A 9,363-nucleotide genomic window follows, 5' to 3' on the forward strand; every position below is an offset into this window, starting at 1 on the left:
TGAGCCAAAATTTGTCATCATTCTAGCATTCATGAAGCATGGTTGTGTGTGTGTGTGTGGTGTCGTGTCGATTTTTCTAGCCGCACACAATGGAGTTTATACATTGATACAAGGTGAACTCGTAATTATAGTCCGGAATATAATTACATCAAGTTCACAGGTGTATACGTGTATAAACAATATGCTATTGTGTAACTATGAGTCGTGAACTCAAGCTTCGTGTAGGGAATTAATCAATGAATGTTGAAGGAGTGGTGGGTTAGCCGCTGGTACACCCTATACATAAACCCCTTCGGCACAAGTTGATTATGTCTGAAGCGAGACTTGGAATTAGGGACTCATAGTTAGCGTGGCAGCTGTGAGGCGTTAAATTCAAGAGTTATTGAGGGAATTATTCATTGGAGATTGAAGGAGTGGTGGGTTAGCCGCTGGTACACCCTATATATAAACCCCTTCAATCCGAAATGAATATGTCTGATGTAAAGCTTGAAGGTGATGCCTTGTAGTGGAAAATAGTGTGTCGTCCTGTGTGTCATTGAACTAATAGGAGTCGAAAGAAACACCCAAGTGGAGTTGAGGGAGTGGTGGGTTAGCCGCTGGTACACACCCTATATATAAACCCCTTCAACTTGATTTGGGTGGTATCCAAGACGAAAATTAGGGGTAGTGGCGCATAGTGGTCATCATGGGATCATTTGATCTAAAACATCATTGCATCAACTATACTAAGTTCTAAATTTCGGGACGAAATTCCTCTAAATTGGGGAGGATGTAACGCCCTGAAATTCGATTGGTAAACTAGGATCGTGAAATCATCGGAAACTATAGACTTTGGGATTCTGGACGATAAGTTCGGAACCCATATCATTGGAAAAATCTGCTTTTATCATTTAAAATGTTTATTTTATAAAACGACATTTACGCCTGAAAAATATTAATTTTTATGCTTTCGAAAAATTAAATGTTCTTATTTAAAAAGATTTCAAATAATTATTCGGAAAATGGTTTTATAAAAGTTTTGCTGAAAAAGTTTTAGTTTGTTTAAAAACTTATGAACTCGACTAGTCTTGACCCGTCGGTAGCCTAAACCCGAACCCGAGTCACCCGAGTATTTAAGCGGAAAATCAAGTATTCTTACACCATCTCTTTCATTTCCACCAACACTTCCCACCCAAACACTCTCATTCTAGAGAGAGAAACTAGAGAGAGAAAGTCTTCAAACTTCAAATCCGAGTCCACAAATCTGTTTGTTGTTATTCTTGGTAAGATCTTCTTGAAAATCATCCATTTTCATAACCATTTTCGGCCTCAAATCGAGCAAAAACACCCATTTTCGTTTCTAGAGTTTTCGGGTCAAAAACCGTCTTGTTTTGGTGTCAAAATGCAGGCTTTTGTGTTTAAAATCACTAGGAATCGATAGCCCTTTCAATCCCGAGCATTTCCATGTCAAAAACTTCGATTTTGGGTCAAAAATCTGGAAAATCTGAAAAACCCGTAGGTTTCTCCGTCGCCCAGCTTGAAGGAATCGAATCAGACTCATTCGATCGAACCAGTCGATCGAATCAGTCCAGTCGATCGAATAGGAAAGCAACCGAATGGTCTCTAACTCATTCGACCGAATGAGTTTCGTATTCGATCGAAACGAGTGTCTATTCGATCGAAACAAGTTCCATGTTCGACCGAACGAGTTTTTCCAACTGGTTCGACCAAATGTGTTTCTAGTTCGATCGAGTGTGCCTCAGATTCGACCGAATGTGTGTCTATTCGATCGAACGTGTTCCTATTCGATCGAATCAAGCCAGAACCAAGCTGTTTTCGTCTTTAAAACCCAGTTTTTGCTCGAGGCCGCGTAAGCTCGTTTTCTTAGACTTATAGCACGTTGTTAACCTTATATATATGTTCAACTCTAGGCTAAGGAGATCTATTGTAGCACCATCCTAACCCGAGATCAAGGTGAGTTCATAGCCCCTATTTAAGCTTTTCAAAACTATGGGGTGGAAACATGGTAACTTTACACGTTTGGATAAAATCATTTATGCAAACACTCTTTAAACTATAAACTTTTGGATTTCTACACACGTGCGGAAATCCACAAGCTTTTTAAGAATCTATAAACTTTGGAAATCTATGAACATGGGGAAAACCCATCAACTTATGGAGATCTAAGAACATTGGAAATCAATGAGTATGGGAAATTCTATGAACATTGACATCATGGGAATGGGAATCATATTCATATCATCATAGTCATTGTGTCAGCATGGAAATCTAGAGATCAAAGCATCATGAGTTGAATTGGACGCGAGAGTCTATTCTACTCTCGGTAGAACTCGCGACCATGAGTGGCATTCTATTCTCGGTGGCACTCGTAACTCTTGGGATTTCATACTAGTCTCGGTGAAATCCATAACTCTTGAGGACCTATACTAGTCTCGGTAGGGACCAAGGGAACCCAGGATTCTTTGGGGAGTCTATCCTACTCTCGGTAGAACCTAGCTGAGTCCTGGATGACAAGAACGAGGTAGTCTTGGTTTAAGTCTTGCGTGGGATCAATCAAGTCTTGTGTGATCATTGAGTTTCATCATCATTCATCATCATCATCATTTATTCACCATCATCTTGGATACTAATAAACAGTGGGATCTTGGTGTTGGTTTATCTAGTAAACTTAGCATGCTCAAATCTATATGTCCTTATTTATGCTTAACTGCTATGTGCTACATGTACCGTTGGGAGACCACAAATCTTTGAGTAATCTTATCACAAACGACTCTAATGGAGAATAATAAGCCCGCTGAGAGTCCAGGAGAACATTTCATGTTTTACTTACTACAAAAACCTCTTTGGGAAAACCAAGAGACCTTTTCTTACAAACCATCTTAAAAACCGGGTATTATATCCAAACATAGTAGTATAAGTTGTAGGAGTGGTGGGTTAGCCGCAGGTACACCCTATATATAAACCCCTACAACCTATACTAGTATGTTTGTGTATAAACTCTTTTTCTTTAAACCTATGAATTCACTCATCTACTTTATGTAGTTGACAGTTTGTTACATGTTTTCAGGAAATAATGCAGCAAGAAATCCCTAGCAAGTTTAGAGGCCTTAGAGAGATGAAGGCTAGTCTAGGAGTTGTTTGGAAACTTGATATTTTGTATTAAAACAATTTGTTTCATGTTACCTGGATGGTGTAATATTTGACATTTTGGTTATGTTTATGCATTTAGACTTTTATACTATTGTGCTCAACAATCACGACTTAGTCGCCGCGCCTCGATTATTCCGCCATCACGATCGGGGTGTGACAATATCAATCTCCATCATTGGAGTTACTCTTTTTATGTCATTCTGCCGTACCCATCCCGTACGCAGTAATCAATACTAATCTCACCGTATAACTCGTTACCCAGCTCAATCATAACAGCAGGTACACATACACACCAAATATTATCATACATATTACACATACCAGTATCTAGTATATATGTCCCACAAATATAATAACATATGGACTTAACCTGATGTCGGTTAACGTTTAAATATGTTTCATAACCCTTGTCACCAACTGACATATAGACCTTTCTCAACAAAGATTAATGTTTAATATGCTTGATTTCAATATCCTTCTGCATGTCAGCATAACCGATACATGCTCACCGTGAGCACCAATGATTACGTACCACAGAGTTATAATATCCGTGTCTATTTGTATATCCGGCATACACGGTATACCACCTACGAACGAACAACCAACTATGCTATAATGATTCCAACACCTCTTTGTGTATGGGTAATCATTCTATTCGAGTATACCTGGGTATAGGCATCTAACGGATGTAAGGATAACATAGGGAGTTGCAAGGTTCAAGGTAATCGCGCAACCCATGTTGCCTTCAAATATTATCAATTACTATTATGGGAAACTCTATCTCTTGCTCAGTCAATGTCCTCAGGCGTTCTAGGTTCGCTAAAATCGGTAATTCTCGATCTGGAGGTGGTATGTCTCATATGTTTGAGAGTGAGAAATACGCATATATATTTCTGTATATTATTTTTGTCTGCTCATTTATTATCAAATTTATTATTATTAATATTATTTATTTTTTTTTATTTTATCTTATTTTATTTTACTTATTTATTTATTTATTTTGTACCTTAATGAAATAAGAATGGGTTCAGGTACAGGTCCGTCCGTACGTGAGGGTCGGCGGTTCGGGTGAACATAGGGGGTTATTAAGATATACGGTACCGGTATTGGTAGGGTAAGGGATTTGTTAATTTTGATTGGGAGTGACGGTTACTAGATATTTCTGGTTAATGTCAAACGGGAGATCTAATTTGGTACTATCATGACTATGGCCCGATAAGTCAGACTTATCATCAACTGATGCTCTCGAAATTTCAGCATCCTCGGTACTCTTATTATATCATCCCCCGGTTCCTTATCCAGGTCCTATTTCTCAATACATGTACCCACAAGATATGTACATATATATATACACATTAGCACGCATAAATAATATTATATACTTTACACATATGTTGCCATTTTTTACCTATTAATGTACCCAGTGACTTCCCCTGAATTCCCTCGAGCAGACAAGTCTGTTATTATGTTCCGGACCATAATAACTCACTTGTCCGACCGAGTTCATCCCGATACTCGTCACCATATATTATTAGTTGATATTCAGATCCTATAATACTTGAGCTACTGGTTATATTTTAGGTATCTTTTAAAGACATCCTAATTCTTTATAACCAATGGCTCTGATACCAACTTCTGTAACACCCCGCAACCGCAGCGGAAACGTAAACGGGATGCAACAGACACCATCTGATATCAAACACATTGTTTATAAAGAAAACTGAATACATTAATAAACTTCAAATTACATTATCTCATATTTCATTGCCGTCTAGGTGATGCACACATCATACAATACGATACATAATTCTATTTAATAAAATGTATCGTAACATCCCGCACGCAAATCTTACACACATCAAGCACTTAGAACGTAAGCAATCACTTCATCTTAATCATACCTGAAAAGCATGTGAGAAAACGGGTCAACTACGAATAGTTGGTGAGTTTCACAATTTGAGTAAACCATGATAAATCAATATCATAATATAATATTATCGATGTAATTATGCTGAGCCCACAAGTGAAACCTCTGACTATCCACATACAACCCCGTGGCATACTCCGCCCACGAACCTGCCCCAAACCGCTATGCCTAACATTACATAGCAAAATAAATAACAACAAAATAGACATGTGCAACTGGCTGGGAAACATCAGCAAATCCATGCCGGACCAGTTGGGTTTGTCAGACCAATAGTACTATTCACACTCTATCGGCTTTTAGCTAATCACTCGTGTTACGGGGCCTTACAATGTTAGCAACTCAGACAATTACCATCTTAGTACATTTCCGTACAATTCCCGTACAATAAATACATATAAATACACGCAAATCCATGCGTTCAGTATGTACTTAAACATTTTAATAGTAACATGCTTTCCGCCCCGGGAAAATATTTAAAAACAATTCAGAAAAAGGGGCTCGTGAAACTCACCTTATCGCAAGCAAGCAGCTAACACAGTACGCAAGCTATTAATCCGGATCTGTAATACGATCCCTAAGTTCGTTACTATACAATCACTATTAATATAACTTTAACCGTGTTAACCGGTAAATCTGGGGACACTGTTAACCCAGTACTGTACTCGTTCCGGGGACAATGTTAACCCAGAAACACTTCTCCGGACTCAGATTGTGATATCGTTTAGAGTTCAATAGTCAAAATTACTATTAGTTCGTTTTTCCCGTTTTGCGTGCCGAGCACGGTTATCCGTTTTTACGTTTCAAAAATGAGTTTGGTCACACACGACCCGAAAATAGTTGTTGACTGATAATTTAATTAAAGTTGTGAAATTAGAGTTCGGTTTAGACGCCCCGATTGGCCGCGGGACCCGTTTCCGTCTTTAGTGCACCGGAAACTGTAAAATCGGATAAAATTACTCAAATCATCCGAATTATTTTTCGATGATTTATTTTTACCTGTTTAACTTAGTTATATGAAAATAGTCCATTTTTAGGGTTTTTATACACCAGTCAGCTCGTTTAGGCGAACTTTACCGGTTTACGCGTTTTAAACTTTAATAGTTTGTTTTGCACAAATAATTATCCGTTTAATCTCGGATCTTGAAATTTTGCACAAATCACTTTTTGACAGTGGGGAATTTTATAAAAATATTTCCAGAATTAATTTTTATATTTAAAATTTATTTATCTATTTTTAAACACCATTTAAACACTAAATATGTCGTAAATACCAAACGACCTTAGAAAAATCCCAAATTTTTCCTGAATGACCCCTGCCATCCACATAGTCCCCTGTAATTTTTCCAGAACCAAAATCTCTTTTTACATTCCATTTTCACTAAAACCGAGCTAGAAAACCCTAGAACTCGTTTAAACCGAAAAGCCTACTTAGACTTCTCCAACTGATCTAAAATTTTGTGTGTAACTTTTACATGTTATAAAAAGCTTATCTGGAATTTTCCAGAATTTATCATGATATTTAAATATTTTTCCCCATTTTTAGCCAAAACCGAGTATTAAATTCACCAAATATTCATCCTTTGTCCAAAAATTACCAAATTTTCACAGAACTCATATTTTCATGTCTTTAACACCTCTGTAAAATTTCATGACCTAACTCTAAACCCCTCACAATCTGTCCAAAAACTCATAACCCAATATAAACCGAACTACCTTGTGTTTTTAGCTTCAAATCGCAAAGATCTTGCTTTCTAGCCTTTGTTAACAACTAGATACAACACCTACAAGCACAATAACACCACACCAAGCAAGTTACACCCACAATCAAGCCATTTCTTTCATGGGTTCGGTTAAGATTTAAAAACAAAGATTTAAACCGTAAAAATTCGTTTTTGGTTCGTTTAACTCCTTTCTTGGACCAAGATCCCTTGTATAACCCGTATACATCACTTGATCATGCAAGAATCAGTTTTCATCTTTGAAACCTCATTTTCTTGCAAATAAACTCAAGAAACGAAGATGAAAACGTAAATAACTCGATTTTTACCTTGCTTTTCTTTCTACAAATCCGGGTTTTTAAGTGATAATGTGGAGAGAGTTGAAGATCTTGCAATGGTTGATTTAAAAAAAAATAACAAATGGCTAGGGCATATACCCCCAAGCCGATCGGACCAAGAGGGGAGGTGGGGTGGGACCCACCTTTCCATTTCTAGCCACTCATTTAGATTTTGGAAATCCGGATAATGTTTTGGATAATCTGGTTCAGTTCGTTTTTTGGTTAAATGTTTAATTCAGCTTAAAACGAGGCTAAAACGGTCGTTTTCGTCTTAAATATGAATTTTATATAAAACCAATTTAAAAACTTTAAAAACTTAAACCATGACATTTATTAACTTAAAACATCATATTATTAATAATTGCGTATCTTTTTCGGCTTGATCGATCGTCTCTTGCTTGGTTTGGTATTAAAGGTTTCGTTTAACGTACCGACGTACCATTAAATCGAAAATTCTTTTTTTGTGCTTTAATTCACTTGTCCTGAAGCTTTAATACTTTGTAAACATCACTAAATATCATAGATATCGTCTATAATTGAACCCTCGATTCGTTCGGGTTTCAATAACTATCGATCGATTAATCGCATATTCAATACGATGAATTATATATTCACGTACAATCAATACAGTGAACCATGTATTTTCGTATAATTACTATGGTAATTCATGTGCCCAACATTAAATATAACGTAATTATTGTATACCGGTTAGGGTATACCTGGTTTCGTCGGAATTGTTACAATAAGCCATTTGACAGATATGCAATAGGAACCAAATGGGTTATTAGAAACAAAAGGGATGAGAGGGGTTTGGTGATTAAGAATAAAGCTAGACTTGTGGCACTGGGATGTCTTCAAGAGGAAGGAATAGACTTTGAGGAAGTCTTTGCTCTTGTAGCAAAACTTGAAGCTATCAGGATCTTTCTTGCATATGCTGCCTCAAAGAATATTAAGGTGTTCCAGCTTGATGTTAAGTCTGCATTCCTACATGGAAAGATTGATGAAGAGGTGTATGTATCTCAACCTCCAGGTTTTGAGGATCCTTTATATCCAAACAGGGTGTGTAAGCTAAAAAAAGCCCTTTATGGATTGCATCAGGCTCCTAGAGCATGGTATGATGAGCTGTAAAATCATCTTCTTGCAAATGGTTTCAAAAGAGGAGCCATTGACAAGACACTCTTCTACAAAAGAAAGGGATCAGACTTACTTCTGTTACAAGTGTATGTTGATGATATCATCTTTGGTTCCACAAATGAACAAATGTGTATGGAGTTTGAAGGGGTAATGAAGTCCAAATACAGCATGAGTTCAATGGGAGAAATGAACTTCTTTCTTGGATTGCAAGTTCAACAAAAGGCTGAAAGGATCTTCATTCATCAAAATAAATATGTGCAGGACATCTTGAACAAGTTCAACTGTCATGAGTACAAAACTGCCTCAACTCCAATGGATACCAAGGAAAAGATGATTGCAGATGAAAAGGGGGAGCCTGTAGATGAACATGAATACAGAGCAAAAATTGGATCTCTGATGTATCTGACTGCTACAAGACCAGATATCATGTTTGCTGTATGTGTGTGTGCAAGATTCTAGTCAAGTCCAAGAGTCTCCCACATGAATGCTGTTAAAAGAATATTCAGATATTTGAAGGGAAGACCAGATCTGGGAATTGGGTATCTAAAGAATCAATTTTTTGATCTGATTGCCTACACAGACAGTGATTATGATGGCTGCAACATGAGCAGAAAGTCAACATCAGGAGGATGTCAATTCTTGGGAGAAAGGCTAGTGTCATGGCAATGCAAGAAGCAAACAACTATTTCAATCTCAACTGTAGAAGCAGAATATGTTGCTGCATCTGCCTGCTGTGCACAAGTTCTATGGATTCAGAACCAGATGCTGGACTATGGTTCGAATTTTCTGAACACCCCTATTCTTATTGACAATACTGCTGCATATTTTACTGTTAAGAATCCAGTTCAACATTCTAATACTAAGCACATTGAAATCAGACATCACTTCATTAGAGATTGTAGTGAAAAAGTTTTGATTGAAATGCAAAGAGTTGATACAAGTGACAATTTGGCTGACCCTTTCACCAAACCACTTGATAGAACCAGGTTTAACTTTCTTTTGAAAGCCCTGGGAATGATCAACTCTGATGAAATCTGATTAAGGATGTGTGCTTGGTTGTATACCTCTATGTGCTAACTGATTACTTTGTTTAGCG

This window comes from Bidens hawaiensis, unplaced genomic scaffold (assembly GCF_021521415.1).
Source record: "Bidens hawaiensis isolate Kalapana, Puna unplaced genomic scaffold, B.hawaiensis_p1.1 tig00062784_1, whole genome shotgun sequence".
NCBI lineage: Eukaryota > Viridiplantae > Streptophyta > Magnoliopsida > Asterales > Asteraceae > Bidens > Bidens hawaiensis.